The 18,564-nt window shown below is 34.5% G+C and overlaps 1 long non-coding RNA gene across 1 annotated transcript in view; it reads left to right on the top strand.

Moving 5' to 3' along the window:
* The first annotated feature begins 5,068 nt into the window (after positions 1-5,068).
* LOC115302945 overlaps positions 5,069-18,564 on the top strand; it is a 59,013-nt gene continuing 45,517 nt past the window's right edge. The window contains exons 1-2 of the long non-coding RNA XR_003913734.1: positions 5,069-5,260; positions 16,872-16,982. This is a non-coding gene — a long non-coding RNA (uncharacterized LOC115302945). The remainder of the gene's footprint in view (positions 5,261-16,871; positions 16,983-18,564) is intronic.

Genomic DNA, 18,564 nt, shown 5'->3' with positions numbered 1-18,564 from the left:
AATCATGCCATAACCAATATTTTTCAGTAATAAAATATTCAACTAGTTACAACATAAGTTACACATAAGGTTCTGCTATACTAATACATTGTATCACATGCCTATTAAAATAGGTCAAAATTGAATTTTTCTATTTCCTTTGCAACTGTTAGGAGGAGGCCTAGTGACTGTGGCTCTTAGTATTGATTGCTACGCCATACGGTAGACGCCCCCCCAATTTTAGACATAAAAAGCATCAAGACTATAAATCCTATTCATTTCATTCTCCTGGTCATATTGTTAAAATAGGATGAATTTTCCTTACAGTTTTCCAAGGATTATCAGGTATACTTGTTGGTCCATCAATGCAACAAAACAGGCATTAGCATGAAACAGTGATCTGACAGAAGATACAGGTTTTGTTTCTGCCTGCATCGCTTGTTCATTTTGTCACTTGAGCATTGCCCCTTCTCAATGAGCCTGAGCTTTTATGTCTACCAAATACCTTGTGTAGCATAATATATATCCAGGGGATACTCAAGAAATTTTAAAAGATGATAAATGGTAATGGTAAACCTGCCCCTTACTTACTGACTACAGTATGCTTTGTGACTGAATAAACAAAAGGCTTTGAAATTGTGGATGGGCTTTTTTTTCCCCTGGTAGTATTCAGTGCATTATTCTCTGCTTACTTATGAGTTGGACATAGAGGAAAATATAGAGACAGTGGACTTCTAGATCTTTCTTTGATGTCCTTACTATTTAAAGCGGTTTCTCAGCCTGTTCTGCTTCCTACTCTTCTTAAAGATTTATGAAAAATAGCAGATATGAAGTTATATATATTGTAACTTTTCCTATATCATAAGATTATTCTAAAGTTGGCTGTCTCCAATAATAGTATTCTTTGAACTTTTGAATAATTTTCATTTCATTTCCCTACATATGTGTCCCTTACATATTGCATGTATTTTATGAGTGGTTTTATCTGGGGTTTTTTTTTTTTTTTTTGCTTATTTATTTATTTTTGGCATTTGTCTTACGGCATACAAAATAATATTGTTAATGTGCTGAAAAAGGTAATGCATCTTCCCGAAACCAGAACTAAGTTCATACTTGAGGAATATGATTGGCTTTTTTAGATGTAAAATTATTTCATAGGTGGGTTGGTAGGGAAGCTCTTAAATTTAGTTACCTATCAAAAATTCAACCTACATTTTAAAATAAATGTGCTTAGTTTAAAATTTGAAGAGACTTAAGTTTCTATTAAAATAACCATCTATAGAATCTTCTTTTAAATGACTCTGTTATTTTGCTCTATTTTTGTGAAACCCTTCTTTCAGCTTTACTTTATACTCTCGGGTTATCAAGATGATGGTTCCATCCTTCTAATTTATCTCACTTCTTACTTTTTTACAGGAATTTGTTGTTTTTACAACAATAGTGGAGAGCCATTCTTTGTCAAAATGCAGCTGTCTGAAATTAATTGAAATAAACATGTATTTCTGATACCATTTCTTAGAATCTAAGAAAAAGAATTTCTATCATTGTGTCACTGTTTTTCCTTTTTGTTTGCATTTAATTGTGCTAACTTTGTTTTTGGCATGTCTTTTCTCATTTTTAAATCAGTTTTATGTTTCTTTATTGACTGATAATGCTTGTACACAAAAGCAGAACATTACAAAAATATTCAGCAGATAGTGAAAGATCTCAAAGTCTTCTTGGAAAGTCAATAGTTGGAATTCAAAAATAGTTGGATCCTGCATATAACAAGCATTTTTCCTAATTCTACTATACCTAAGAAAAGATTTCATTTTATATGCGTAGAACAAAGCCTATTGTATGTATTAAGCCAACTTTATGACAACGGGGAGTCTCTGTGGTCCTGAAAAATCAATAAAATATTTATAAGAAAAAATAGCTACTGAGAACATGCAGTCCCTGGTTATCATAACATGCTGTAGGTGATGGCGTCAGCCACTTTTGAGTCAGAAAATACAATTTATTACCATAAAATTTTCCTCATCACAAAGCCAAATTGATACAAGTTACTGCCCTGCAAGGAGGTAATGCCATCTCCACTCAGAGCTCAAATAGTTAATGTTCAGCACTTGGGACCAATTTGGGTGACATGAAAGACCCTGTGAAGCAGTAATGGCTCTATTCTGGTGATCTGTACATCACTGCACTTAAGTTCTAGAATTCCCAGAGTGCTTCAGGTGGGTGTTTATTTTCTTACTGAGCTTAAGGCAGCCTCTTGAATATTTAGATGAATCACATTTCTGTCAAACAAATTTGTCTTTTGAATATCAAGCACTTACAAATAATGCTGATAAATAGGTAATGGATAAAATTGTTTTCTGCTGGATCCGTTTTTATTTTTTCCACTTATCCCGGAACAACCAAGATCTGTATAATTCTTCGCATCTATTTTGAACTGGAATGGATATAAATAAATATGAAACATATAGATAAGATTGACAAGTTGACTTTGGTTTCATATGGCTGGGTTTCCACAACAGGCATGTCTGACCGCACAGCCTGAGTATTGCCTAACTCCAGAGAGCTGCAGTCACCTCCAGTCTTTGCAGGGAACGCACCCTGTCCCCGGGTAATGCACAGTGGGCACCATCATGTGTGGAGACATTGACACAGATAAAAAACAAGTAAGAGTTTGATTAAACCATTGTTATAAATTGCATAACATTTCCGTTTTTGGTTACATATTTGGTTGCCTGCTCTGAATTGCTTTCTTTTCTTAATGGCACTTGATCTTAGACTACAAATACCAGAATTAAGAGTTCTTCTAGTCCAAACTTCTTACCATATAGGAGTAAACTAAAATTTTTATCATCCAGGGACTGATCTAAGCCATATAGCTAGTTAGTGGTTGTCAAAGCTAGAGCTAAAATCTGTCTATAGACTTCCTTTCCAGTGATCTGTTTTCAAAATTCTATGCTCTTTTCAGCTTATTAATGTGTTGACAGCCACCTCTCACCTGAAAATTGTAAAAGACATCACAGGGATATGACCTTACAATAATAAAATCCTGGTTTTATTCTCTCTTCAAGTCCATTCTGCTATAGGGATTCCACAATTTTGATCTTGGCTTGTTAACCTCATTAGCATTGATTCTCAACACCTGTGCCTGTGGTTAGTTGGGAACCTAGGGTGTATGACTTCTTTGTATCAGAGCCCACAACCAATAATCATTTCTTTTGTGACCTAATGGAATATGAATTGCGAGAAATAGTGAATCCTGAATCAGTTATGGGTTTTGAGCAAGTTATAAATTTTTGTGTATTTTATATATTTACATATATGTATATGTAATTATAATGTAGATAATATATAAATAAATATATGTACATAATATTTCACACAGCAGAGGTTTTGGACATATATAAAGGCATGGAAAAATAATTTAATTTCTCTTTTCTTTGTTTTTTTTTTCTTCATATTGAGGTAGTGGGGTTTTGTTTACTTTTCTGATGAGATGCTGATTTTCCTACTTTGGAGAACCACTTATTCTGTGTTCTCTGTGCGTGGTTTCACCCTCTCAAAACAGAATTGGAGGTACGCATGAGTCCAGAGCAGATGCATGCAACTGGGCAAACCATTTTGCCATCTCTTCCTTGGAATGATAATCCACCTGCCGGGATTTCAAATAAGTTTAATACACATTTTCTTGATTAATGGAAAATGGCAGAGTGTAGGAGACTGAAACAGTTCGTGCTTTGCTTGATTAATTAATAAGGGACTCTCTTTTCCCAGCTTCGACTCATTATGCTAATGAAGTGTCATCAATTAAGGCTTTCCCTTGATTATTGAATCTGTCAGGTAGTGCTCAGTGAAGATGCTGCATTCCTTTGCTGTCCGGGTGGAATTGCCATTACAGCTTTTTATGAACTGCTCCTTCCATTAGCTGCTATTTGTTCTATTTCTCATTACTGAGTCTTTTTTTTTGACCTCAAGAAAAGTGATTATGGAAACCTTGGAATAAACTGGAAAATGTTATCTATGGGAATATGGGTAAACAAAATATAGTAACAGAAAGATATACACCATTTTTCATTCTGAACTCATTTGTAATTATTAATGATATAGTAAAAAGTGAATCAGAAGAATACGATGAACTTTCTGAAGTAAGTCTTTGACACTAGATTAGATCAGCAGTTCCGAAATAAGTGGTCATTAACCAATTCTCACCCTACTATTCATATTAAATTTTGAGAGGAAGGGTTTTTCCTAAGGGTTTTGTTCCTGAGAACAACAGTGTGTATGTAACTATTTTACTATCTTCATGTAGAGTTCTAGTTTGTTTAAAAATATTACTTGGATTTGGGTCCAAGTAAAGGTGACACAATGTAAAGAAGAATAGAATATAACTAAGTATAGCCTCTAAGTTTAGTTTAGGAAACAAACATTTTTTATGTCTTAGTTGTCTTTGCTCTTCAGCACTGATGATGAGATGAGGCTTTTGGTATGGATGAATTCTGTGTCCTCACGCTGCTGAATCCACACGCTGGGGAACACCATACTTCAAGTTAGGTGGTACCAATTAATGAATGTTGGCCAAGCCATCTGTAAAGGTTGTAAATAATGGAAGACCTGAGTAATCCACTTACAATCACCCATTCCATCTCTGTTTTGGTAACTGACATCTTGGGGGAACAACAGTAATACATTTGTTTGACTGTCTCATTTCACTTAACCTAAAGTAAAAAATAGTATTATAGTTTTATTGAACATCTCTGGTCTTAGGGGGAAAATTTTTTTTAAACCACTGGTGTCATCTATTTAATTAATCCACCAATGTCTCAGTTTTCCTAATTGTAGAATGAGGAGATAATGTTCATTCATGGCTAGTTTCCTAGAGATTTTGGATATAAATAAATGGGAAAGAAAATGGGATACTTTATTACTTGCTTTTAGGGAATACATTTTTATCCTGGAGCTGTCAGTTTTAAAATTAGAGGAAGACACTTGATAGGGTTTATTGCGGAGTGTGCTGATGTTTAGTTACCCCTATTAGTTATCCTAAAGTTGAATTCTCTTTTCAGAGAGCACTCTTTCTCTTCCTTCAGGAATGATGTTTCCAGGTCAGTGGAACTCTACATGTGCTGTCTTCAGGTCACAGCTTTTAAGTCTCGTCTGTGTCTCAAACCTGTAACAGGGCTGAGGAAAGACTGACTCATAAAGAGAAGGAAGTATGCAGCTGAGCAGAGGCAATATTGACTACTTCAACGTGGAACACCCGTATTATCTTCTCAGAGGGATTCTGGTAAGAAATATATCTAAATCTAAGGGTGGACGAGCTGGGGATTGGTAATCGACAGAATCCATGCCTGACATTGTAGCACCGTTACTCCTCTAGAGGACCAGCCCCCGGCAGCAAATCCTCCCCGTGTGGTCCTGCACAAGTGCCCTCCATGCAGCCCTCATGGCCAGTATTTTGTTTGATATTTTGCACCATATGGTATTGAGACATGTTAAAACAGCCTTCTAAAACAAACTAGTGGAAGATCACATTACCCAGGTAAAGAAAAATCGGTTTAACTTTTTAAATACAAGCTGCAATGCATGGCATTATTTTAATCTTCTGTTCACTCTGTTTTGTTTTGATGTCCAAGTCATGATGATTGACTGGGAAGGATGAGACAGGCTGAAAGAGATCTATTAGAATACATTACTCTTCATAAGTTTCTTCTTTGTAACAATGAAACTTTACTTTCATTGTAAAAAAAAAACCTTAATTTCCACTTTTCAACAAAGGTACATGTTCATGCTGTCATTAAATTTGAAGTTATTTGTAACACTGCAAGTTGGTTGAGTGAGAAAAAAAGAAAAGTATCATAGGTTCAAGGATATGAGATATGGCTGTCATTCGTAACTGAAGTCATGCTGCCTGCGTGTACAACATAATCTCAGTGTGTCTTGCCTCGTTTGAAATACACACTAAAATGCATGTGGAGAGGAAAGTCATATTTATGAATTTTAATTATTTCTAGCAAAATAGACTTTGGAGCCTGAATATATGTGAAATTTGCAGAGCAACAGGTAAACAAAAAGTATTTTTCAGATGGACAATGTTATATGTTTGGTCAAAAACCAACAGTTAACCAAGAGGAAAAAGGACAAAATAAGTTTAATAGGCAAGTGTTCTAAGAAATCACTTTACTCTGGATGCCAGTAGGTAACTTGTTCCTCTAATAAATTTTCTCTTCATGGAAATTGAGCAATATATGACACATAGCGCAGAGAAATGGTTAAACAGCTCCTGAGCCAAACAGCCATTATTTTATTTTTTGTTTTTGGATCTTGGTTAAGTACTAAGACTATTGAGCCTCAATTTTCTTATCTGTAAAATAGGCATCATTCTACCATATGTTTTGTGCAGATTAAACAAATTCTGTTAATCACTGCTTAATAAATATAATCATTATCTTTCATTTTTATGTACACTTGGAATACCATTACCACACTAAATATAATTTTGACCTTGACCACATTCAGGATATATTAAAATCTCTTTTACAGATTTATAAGCTAGAAAGAAGTAATATAATATATCTAGAGTCAATATTATATATGTAGTATTTAGTATTTATTTTGCAGTCCAGTGTTCTTCTCCTTTGCCACAACAAAATCTGAATTATATCAGAAAAACAAACATGACAAGCCTAACAGAAATGAATTCTGTAGACACAGAAAATCCTTTCCACTGTTAAAAGATTCTGGTTTTCTTAAAAGGAAAAGTAATATTTGCCTTGTGATGAGCATAATTTTATATAAGTCACAGAGTGATCAGAAATTAGAGCTTTATTGAAACTTGAAAGTTTACTTTCTCCTTTTTTTTTGCCAAATGCACAATTATCTTGAAACAAAGTATAAAACCTCATAGCCTAATAATTTCATCATCAGTGATATCAAAACATTTGTAAGCAAAGAGACAGTGACTAGGAATACATATATATATAGATATAGATTTGTACATATACAAATATGTATTTGTGTGTATATATATATTCATTCAAGGCAGTGAAGGGAGAAGTCATTCCTCTCAAATTATAAAGTGCAAGTTATGAATGACTACAAATTTAGTGGTTACTGTTGCTTTTTCCATTCAACATATTTTACTTCTGCTTTTCTTTACCCATACATACCTTTCTATTTTTATATATACTTGATTCCTCATGAGTTATGTAACTACTTTTGAGAAATTCACAAATAAGGTGAAGACTACCACCTGGTGACCTACTCTGTTTTTCCTGGGTGCAGAACTGAGGCTGTCTTCTTGATTTCCCTTGCAGATCGCTGTGAATGTAGCCAAGTATCCTGTGGTAGAATGTGAGGAAAGTGATAGACACATTTCTGGGTCCATCTTATAAACATGGCCAATGAACATTACTTCATACTTTTTCCCCCTTCTGCCCTAAATAGAAACCCCTCAAGTGCCCATATCCTACTTAATAATTGGTCATTGACTTGGAATGTCCCTGACAGTTTGCATGAGAGTGATAATAATTTAAATCATTGAATGTTTAGCTCCATTGTCTATAACCCAGCTCACCCTAATAATAGAAAAATAGCAATGTCTAAATGGAGTGCTGCTGTAAAAAACTAAAATGTGTTATAACATAAAATTTAGCTCTACGACCAAAAAAACAAATGGAGGTCATGTGGTAGGTGGTGAGAAAAATGTATACAGCAAGTGACAAAGTAGAATCGGGAACTTTGTGGTAGCAAAACATCTTGAAAACTGTCACCTGTAATTATTTAGAAGGTAGAACAGATGCCTACTGGATCTGTAGCTCTAGGGTAAGTGATGAGAAAAAGGTGGAAAGTTAATAAATGTGTGACTGTTACTTGCCACACTGAGCCATGTCTTATAAGAAAGAACTGAACTCAAGCAAGAATTAGCTAGCTTTAAAGAGAGATTGAAGGGAATAGAGAAAGCTAGATTAAAAGCATCATAGGGTTTGAAAATGCAACTGCTCTGAACTCTGAACAATAAGAGGTAAGACTGAAAAAGGCTCTGAGAACCAAAGGCACATTAGTATAGTATAATCAAAGGGGGTCAGCTTGTGCAAAAATCAGCTTGAGAAGGACTGTCTTCTCATGCACTACTACTGTTTTAGATGACCTTAAAGCAATATCAATAGGAAAGAGAGGAAGGGAGGCAGGGGGAGAGAGATGGAGGAAGAGGAAGAACAAAGAAACAAAGCCAACTTAATAGAGCTGACTTAAAAATTATGGCTAGGAAAAACCTTTGGCAACATTTACTGGAACATGGAACTTATCAGTAGCATATACATTTTTATTGGAATTATATTGTCTCAGAAACCACAAGTCCATAAAGTTATTAACAATTTGGGAATTTCAGTGATATGGATATGGGTATTTTAGCATTATTGTTTTAACTTGTCTATAAGTCTGATGTTTTATTAAGAAGTTTAAAAGAAGCCCTCATCTCTCAATAATGGGGGCAGGGTAGAATGTGATCATCAATCCAGTAAATGCCAGAAATATCACTATCAGGAAAATAGTTATTTCAACTGTGAAATTTCCAAGTAAGGTCTCCTTCACTCCACTCACTTCAGATGTAGCCCCTGAACACAGTAAGGAGGGACTTCTCAAAGGGTAGAGCCAAGGGCCACAGGATACTCGGAAGAAGAAGGGAATATTCATTCAGACAGCACACTTTGGATATAGTCAAAAACATTCTCCATGTCCTAGGAAGGGAATTTCCACAGTGCCTGCCTTGTAGGATTTATCCTACCATGAACTAGGGACTGTGATGTGTTTCTCATCTTTCTCTTTTCTAAACAGGAACTTTGATACAACAATCCTACTCTTGACTTAATGTTCAGTGTGGAGGGACGGTACTCATAACTTCTCTTTTAATGCAGAGGTCATCTGAGTATGAGGAACCAAATTCAAACCCAACAGACTTTGAACAGACTTCCCTAACTAGCATATTATGTTGTCTCACTTGGAAAGAAGTATACATGGGTAGAGGTACCAACTTGGTGGCAGCTATTTGAAAACTTCCAAGAAAGCCTGTTCTTTCTCCTGAACTCTATTTTCCAGCTTCTCTTTCAGACAGATATGTGCATGTGACTATATTCTCTTCTATGGAATAGAACTCTCCACCCCTCATACACCCCCGATCTCTTAAAAGTCCACCTCCATGCTCACTTCCTTTTCTGACCGAGTATGGTCTCCAAGGCAACCTTGGACACTGCATATTGAAGTGAGAAAAGTTGCCCTCAGTTTGGATTCTCAAGTGATTTGAGGGAGGAAACATTCCCTGTACCCTAAAAACTTGGAAATTTCGTAGAGCAAGAAATAACTTCTCATTGTGCTGATCTTTTATATATCTCGTCCAGTTGTTATTTTTGTCTATCCAGCACTAATTATTACAGAGGATAAAATCAATAAAACCTAATTGAAACTGTAAAGATCTAAGAAATATTTTAATCTAAATGTGTAGAGGGCTAATTTAAAAATCTCAAACTACCTCCAAAATGTTTCAAATTTTATATAGTAAAAATGAGAGATAAAATTAGGCCAGAACACCTTTAAAAATGATAGATTGTTTAGATTTCCTAACACTCTACTGGTAGTAGTTAAAACACATCATTAAGTTGGTCTTTGTCCTAATTTAAAAAAATAAAAGCTGAAAGATATCCTCAAATTAATTTGTGACTGTGTGTAGAAAGAGCAGAAGACGCTATTACTGCTTGTCACCTTGCTATCATATTCTAGGATGCTGAAGTGTTAGAAAGAAGTCTATTATTATGTCACTTGAAAATACTTTTTTTCGCCACTGAATCTTCATATCCCTGGAAGCAGAATTTTGTCACTGTGATTCAAAAGGTATTTTAGCAAAGTACATTTTGCAAACCAAAAAAAATGTAATAGAGTTTACCATTCATATTTATTCCAGCTAGATGTAGTTGTCCCTTATAAACTTTATTATAGAAAATCAGTAACAGAAAAAGGAGGTAAGTCTACCCAAATATTAGCTATTATTCTAATATAGAAATAAGGATATTTAAAAATGAAGTTTTATGTCAGCAAATTACCCTTTTTAACTTTCAATTTCTGATATATTAAACTTGTTTTTGTTTTCATGGAGAAACTTTTTACATTTCTCATTGTATTTTTAGGTGATCTGAATTGGAGTCTCAGATGCCAGGGTTTTTTTTAACTCATTTTATTTTTCTTGATATGTCCAGGAAATTGAAAAGTAAATTCGGAACAACACCGGGGCTTCTTGTGCTGAGGTAAATGCAAGCAGTAATTCTGCATTGCACTTATTACTGTGGCATCAGTAAGTATAGAACTAGAAAAGAAATGTATCTTGCTGGAGGTTTAATCAACCAGCAGTCTCCAGTAGTGTCCTTCTGAGAAATAGTGTCATTTTAATGGAGAATTTATTAACTTACATTTTATTTTTCTGAAACCGTGCATGCAAGAGCAGTGCCATTATTTAATAGCCATACTCGGCTAATTTCTAGATAGGTCATGTTCTAAAGGTACATCAAGGAAAGTGAAGACAAAATGTAGAAGGGGCCAGATTTCCCCAAAATGTTTATTAAGCTTTATAGAATTAGAGTCATTACTCTTTAAACAATTAACATGTGATAAATTATGTGATAAAATGTATTTCCTAGGAATTTACAGCATATTCTTTTTTAAAAATAATAAAATTAATACATACTCATCCGAGGAAGGTTAGAAAAAAGATGAAAAGAACTTTACCCATAATTCTACCAAGGTGTAATCACTTTCTGACTACTCTCTATTTATTTATCTATATCTCTATCTATTATCTATCAGTTTGTGTATCTATCTACATATCTGTCATTTATCTCATCTGTTCTTTCAGACTTTCTAAGCTTGTATAAATATGTATGTGTGTGTATATATATATATATGATATATCTTTTCTTTATTTTTACTAAATCATGTTATACAATTTTCTCCTTTATTTACTTCACTTATGTTGCGAGCATTTTTTATCATTAACTATTCTTATAAAGTAGAATTTTAGATAGAATTTTTTATATAGACATACTATGCATTTACCTGTTACCTGTAGTTAAACATTTACTATTTACTTTGTCTCTTACTCATATTATGTCTATAAACATATTTTTTCACAATGCTGTGACTCAGTTTTTACTATTTTATGATTATAACTTCTTAGAGATGAGATTCCTTGGTCACAAAGGAATAGCCTCTTTTGTTTGTTTTGTTTCAAGTTTTTGTTTGAATTCTAGTTAGGTAACACATGTTGTGATACAAGCACTAGGAGGAGAATTCAGGGACTCATTACCTGCACGCAGCACCCAGTGCTCATCCTTAATACACATCACCTGTTTAGCCTATCCCCCTGCTCACCTCTCCTCCTGCAACCCTCAATTTATTCTCTATAGTTAAAAGTCTACTTAATGGTTTGCCTGTCTCTCTCTCTCTTTTTTCTTTTCCCTATGTTCATCTTTTTTGTTTCTTAAATTCCACATATGAGTGAAATCATATGATATTTGTCTTTCTCTGACTGATTTATTTTGCTTAGCATAATACACTCTAGCTTCATCCACCTTGCTGCAAAGGGTATAATTTCATTATTTTTTATGGCCGAGTAATATTCTGTTATGTACGTACGTGTGTGTGTGGTGTGTGTGTGTGTGTGTGTGTGTGTGTGTGTGTGTGTGTGTATACACACATACCACTTCTTCTTTAACCATTTATCAGTTGGTGGACATTCAGGCTTTTTCATAATTTGGCTATTGTTAATACTGCTGCTATAACATTGGGTGAATTTAGCCCCTTTGAATCAGTACTTTTGTATCCTTTGGGTAAATACCTAGTAGCACAGTTGCTGGGTTGTAGGGTAGTTCTATTTTTAACTGGTGGTTGCATCCGTTTGCATTTCCATCAACAGTGTAAGAGGGTTTCCCTTTCTCCACATCCTCACCAACATCCATTGTTTCCTGTTTTGTTAATTTTAAAGGAATAGCCTTGTTTAAAGCCTCTTGCCATTAACTGCCAAAGTGGCTTCAGACTAGATGTACTAATCTAATCCCAACTTACAGTGCCTACGAGAACGGACTGTACCCTAGCCAAAACTAAGTGTTCTCATTATTAATGTATTTGATAACTGACTATTTAAACTGTGCCTTGTAATTTTTTAATTGCCTTTTTAACTTAGAGATTATATTTGACATATACTCATGTTTCTGTCATTTGTATTTTTTATAATTTACATTTACATTAGTGGTATAAACCAGAATGACATTTGGAAATAGAAGTCACAACAGATATATATTTCCTTTGTTTCTGAATTTAATGGAACTGCCCTAACAGTTCAACTGTAAAGTGTGATGTTGACTAAAATCAAAGGATTTTGAACATAGCCTTTAACTGAAGAGCAAAGGGAAAATCATGTGCTTATTTTACCTATTTTTCTTTTAGTTGTTTTGCTCTGCTATTTCATTGCCTCATTTGTTTCAGAGGGAAATGTTTCAAAGAATAACTTACATCGAAATTTAAATTGTCTTTTTCAATAATGTAAGCTGTATGAAACAAAATATCATCAGGAATATTTTTCCCCAATAAAACATATGTATTTGGTTTGATATAACAGAAATTATCTAAGTTGGATCTCAGTAAACTAAAGTGTAGAATTAATTACTCATTTACAGGATGGACCAAGTTTAATGTTTCATTATCAGTTTTAAAGGTCTGGATATGCAAATTGATTTTGTAAATTTTGAGGAAGGTGTTCTTAATCCACCTATAATAAACTATTTCTAAGTATTTTAGAAATATAATTTACATGCAAATGTATTATGTGCTAAGTTCAGCTATTTCTTGACTGTTTAATAAGCAAATGTGACAAAAGAGTCCTATTCAGCAACATTATTAGCAGCTAGTTTGGTATATGCTATCCATTTTATTTCTAAATCAATTATTCTAAAAAAAAAAAACTACAGCAGACGTGATGGAACATGTCCAAGTATTATATTCCTTACCATTGTAATTCTAAAAGTTTCTATGCGGACTCTAATAACACTATCACTGTTTAAAATATTTTAAAATCTCCTTTGGCACTGTCTTCACTTGTTCTAAAATGCTCTTTTGAATATCTTTATTAGTTGCCATTATATTTTGATCTTGCAAATCACAAAACCTTTTGGAGCCAGGTAGCGATATTAGGATGTATAGGTGTTGTTCTAACATGGTTTCACAAAAGGCAACACAGGACTTTTTGATGAAGAATACTGTCATGAGACATTGCCACACACTTCCTTAATTTGCACCCATGTAATTTTTCAAAGTCCTCAAAATATAAATGGTGCCCACTTGACTGATCACTTGACATTTTTCAACTTTTTTATGGTATAATTGACAGATAGAGATTGTGATTTGATATATGTACATATACTGAAATGACCATCACAATGAAGTTAATTAATATTTTCATCACCTCACATAGTTTACCCTTTCTTTTTCCTTCTTTGTTTGCGGTAAGAAGAGATGATCCTCTTAGCAAATTTCTTTTTTTTTTTTTAATACAGCCTTTCTTTTATTATTTTATTTTTAAATTCATGTCCATGTTAGTGAGCATATAGTGACAGTGATTTGAAGAGTAGATTATTTAATGCCAATTACCCATTTAGCCCATCCACTCAGCAGCCCTCTATTTGTTCTCTCTTTTAAGAGTCTCTTGTGTTTTGTCCCCCTCTCTGCTTTTGTATTATTGCTTCTCTTTCCTTATGTTCATCTGTTTTGTGTCTTAAATTCCTTCACAGTCATATGATCTCTATCTTTTTCTGATTAATTTTACTTAGCATAATGCCTTCTAGTTCTATCCACAGAGTTGCAAATAGCAAGATTTCATTCTTTTTGATTGCCAAGTAATACTCCAGTGTGTGTGTGTGTGTGTGTGTGTGTGTACATATATATATATATATATATATATGTACACACACATACATTTGGGGTGCCTATGCCCCTTCAAAATGGCATACCTATGTCCCTTGGATAAAAACCTAGTAATGCAATTGCTGGGTCATAGCGTGGTTCTATTTTTAATTTTGGGGGGAACCTCCATACTGTTTTCCATAATGGCAGCACCAGTTTGCATTCTCACCAGCAGTGCAAAAGAGATCCTCTTTCTCTACATCCTTGCCAACATTTGCTGTTGCCTGAGTTGTTAATGTTAGCCATTCTAACCACAGTGTTAGTCATTGTGGTTTTAATTTATATTTCCCTGATGATGAGTGATGTTGAGCAATTTTTCATGTTTCTGTTTGCCATCTGAATATCTTTCTGAAAAAGTCTCTATTCATGTCTTTTACCCATTTCTTCAATGGATTATTTGTTTTTTGGAGTGTTGAGTTTGATAAGTTCTTTATAGATTTTGGATACTTTATCTGATATGCCATTTGCAGATATCTTCTCCCATTTCGTTGGTTCCCTTTTAGTTTCGCTGATGGTTTTTTTCACTGTGCAGAGAAGCTTTTTATTTTGATGAGGTCCCAATAGTTTATTTTTGCTTTTGTTTCTCTTGCCCCTAGAAACATGTTGATTAAGAAGTTGCTGTGGCCAAGGTCAAAGAGGTTTTTGCCTGCTTTCTCCTCGAGGATTTTGATGGCTTCCTGTCTTTATTTAGGTCTTTCACCCATTTTGAGTTTATTTTTGTGTATGGGATAAGAAAGTGGCCCAGGTTCATTCTTCTGCATGTCGCTATTCAGTTTTCCCAGCACCATTTGCTGAAGAGACTGTCTTTATTCCATTGGATATTCTTTCCTGCTTTGTCAAAGATTAGTTGGTCATATGTTTGTGGGTCCATTTCTGGGTTCTCTATTCTGTTCCATTCTGTCTGTTTTTGTGCCAGTACCATACTGTCTTGATGATGACAGCTTTGTAATATATGTTGAATTCCAGGATTGTTATGCTTCCAGCTTTGGTTTTTGTTTTCAGGATTTCTTTGGCTGCTCTGGGTCTTTTCTGGTTCCATACAAATTTTAGGATTGTTTGATCTAGCTCTGTGAAGAATGCTGGCGTTATTTTGATAGGGATTGCTTTTAGCAAACTTAAAAACCACAGCAAAGTATTACTAACTATATTCACCATAATGTACATTAAATCTTAAGAACCACCCAACTTGCATAACTGAAACTGTACCCCTGACCAAAATTTCCCTATTTTCTGCACCTGCTGCTGCTGGCAGCCACTAGCCTTCTCTCTTTCTATGAGTTTGACTATTTTGAATTCTACAGGAATAAGTGAGATCATGTTTGTCTAAGTCATCCATGTTGTCACAATGGAAAAAATTTATCCTTTTCTAAGGGTGAATATTTTTCCATTGTATGTATGTGTGTGTGTGTGTCTGTGTGTGTATCACATTTTCTTTACCCATTCCTATTGGAAATAAACCTGCTGTGACCATGGGAGTGCAGATGTCACTCATAGTCCCCATTTCAATTCTTGTGAATATGTATGCAGAAGTGGGACTGCTGAGTCATAGGGTAGTTCTAGATTTAACTTTTTGAGAAATCTCCATTCTGTTTTTCACAGCAGCTCTTCCATTTTACAGACCCATCAGCAGTGTACAAGGGTGCCAGTTTTTCCACGTCCTCACCGGACTTGTCATCTTTTATGTTTTTAGTAATAGCCATCCTAACAGATTTGAGGTGCTATCTCATTACAGTTTTGATTTGATATCCAGCATTGATCCTTAAGAGTTTTGCTCAGTGTTCAAAACATGTATCAGAATCATAGCAGAAACTGTGTTCTCATTCGAATGAATTTATATTCTGAATATGTTTACATTCTGCATTTTATGTCAAACTTAGTTTAAAAATACAATTGAGCATAATTTGAAAAATAGTACAAAATAGTATGTGACTCTTTTTCTAGTGGATGTGGAAATATTTGGTTATAATTAAGTACTTTTCTTTATGTAAGTTAGTGACTCTAGCAGCCACATTGAAAATATACTAATTTTTAAAATTATCAAATAGCTAGTAAATCACCAATTACCTGCTTAGACATATAAACAGTAGTAAAGATTTGAAAAATGGCCTTAGGAAAATGTAGATTGGAAATTTTTGATAATTTAATAATATCTGGCTTTTTAGGTTGGATAATTTTACGTAATGATCACTTATCAGGATGATAAAGCTGTGATATTATGGCGGGGAAGAACATGTATTTAGAGTGTTGTATCGTGTTTACCTGACCTTACTCTAATAAAAAGGTTTGTAGGAATATGGGTATAATATCAAGTGGAATCACTGATGGTCTTGATAATGATAGAATAGTAGAGTCTTCAGTGAGAGAGATAAGAGGTCAAAGTTACCATCCTTGACCAGCCATTAAAAAATTAGTATTATTGACTTCAGAGTTTAGTGTAGAGTTAACTTTTCTTTCAAACGCCAGACTTCTGAATCAGATTTCTACTGGATATCTTCATAAGAATGTTCCACAAACACCTTCATAAAACTCAGCATCTTTTTTTTTTCCAAAATATTTCCTATTACCATTGCCTCTGTCCTAGTCTAGATACATGTCATTATCCATATCCAGAATGACTCACCGGAATTGTTGGAATTGTCTCTTAACTGGTTGCCCTGTTTTTTATTGTTTAATCACTTCAAAAATCTGTACTGAGTTCTGTTTCTGACACACAAATAAAATTGTATGATTTCTGTATTTTTATTGCTTTAGTGGCCCCTTAGCTCAATATGATAAATTACATATTTGTGACCTACTGCAGAGGACTATCTCAACTAGGCACTCTGTGCTCATGCTGTGTCAAAGTCGTTGCTCTGCTGTAAACTTACCAGCTTTCTAATGCCACTTTGCTTTTGCAGATGCCTTTCTTCATGACTGCAAGCTCTCCAACAGTTGTCTGATGAAGACTCCAACCAATATTTTTTGTCTCAGTCAAAAGTCATCAGTACCGTCATACCTCACTCCTCAAGGTAAACTTATACCCCTTTCCCACACACCAAGGGTGCCAATAATTACACTTAAATTTTGTCATCTCAACTTTCTTCTCTCAAGGCTTAAGTTCTTTTGAAGTGAAAGATCATGTTTTGTTATCTTATATTTACATCAGGAAGCATAGTGCTTAGCCTGTGGCAGAATCTGGTGCAATGATACCAATCTAAGTGGGGCCATAGTGGAGTTGGGTAGATTCCCATCATTGGGGGGCTCTGAGTTACCCATCACAGATTCAGTTTGAGAAACTATCCATTTATCGGCTTTGCTTGTTGGTCTCTGGCATAATTTAGGGTAGCAGGGGGAAGAAGGGCTATTAAATTTTCTTTCTTTAAACAATGGAAAAGGTACAAGGTCTGGACTGAAGCCAACTTTACTATAAATCCTTCTATAGCATGCTGTCATTATTTATTCTTGGGCAAGTTACTGAATACTGAATCTTTAAAATAAGACTCACCATCTAGGGACACCTAGGGGCTCAGTTGGTTGAGCATCTGACTTTGGCTCAGGTCAGGATCTTGTGGTTCATGAGTTGGAGCCCCGCACCCCACTTCAGATCCTCTGTTCCCAGCCCCCGGCCCTTCCCCACTCATTCTCTCTCTCTCTCTCTCTCTCTCTCTCTCATTTTCTCTCTTTCCATAAAAAAAGAAAAGAAAGAAAAACACTCCACATCAATATACTGCATAATTTTTAAAAGTAAAATGAAAGAGATGTTATTATCATAAGCTGATAGTTATATAGCTTATTCATTCTTTTATTAAATGATACTTTAAAACAAAACAAATTTTACAAGTTATAGAAATAAATTTACACATAAGAAATCTGGATTTATAGGTATAAGATTCATACCATAGGATTTTTCTGTATTTTCTTGGACATTAATATCACTGGAGAAATCTAAAGAAAAAAAATATTCTCTTTCTGAACATTTGGGTAAGCAAAGTTGAGCTGTATATTTACTATAGAATTTTTCAGTGTCATTTCAAATATGCTAATGTATAATATTCTGTGAAACTCTAATGTGGGTCACTGCATTAAATATTTTTACAGAATATTTTGCTATAGAACTTTTACCACTTGTTTTTCATGGAACTTCTTTTTACATTTCTCAGAACTTATTTCCTATAAAATTAGGTTTGGAACATATTTAACCCCAGAGTTTCTCTTTAGTGAGATATAAAATACAATGTTGCAACATGAGAGGTATTGAAACAGGAAGGAGCTCCTGGTCATTTCACTAGCACTGCAGAGTAGGGCTCCCTCTGGTAATGGAAATGGTCTAAAACTCTGCTGTCCCATACCGAATCCACTGACATCATGAAGCTCATAAGAACTTGAAATGCGTATATTGCAAATGAAGGACTAAATATTTAGTTTTAACTGATTTAAATTTAAACAGCCATATGTGGCTTTCTGTTAGACATCTCTGTTCCAAGCAATTACTCTGTTGTGAACAATCACTACAAGTTACCTGTCATCGGTTGGCATGGATTAGTTTTCCTCACTTTAACTGAAAGTTGAATCATGCCCAAGCGTTTCTTAGTTACTCTTTATAGTTCTATC

The sequence above is a fragment of the Suricata suricatta genome, chromosome 9, assembly GCF_006229205.1.
Source record: "Suricata suricatta isolate VVHF042 chromosome 9, meerkat_22Aug2017_6uvM2_HiC, whole genome shotgun sequence".
Lineage (NCBI taxonomy): Eukaryota > Metazoa > Chordata > Mammalia > Carnivora > Herpestidae > Suricata > Suricata suricatta.
This window is presented reverse-complemented; position numbering and strand designations above follow the sequence as displayed.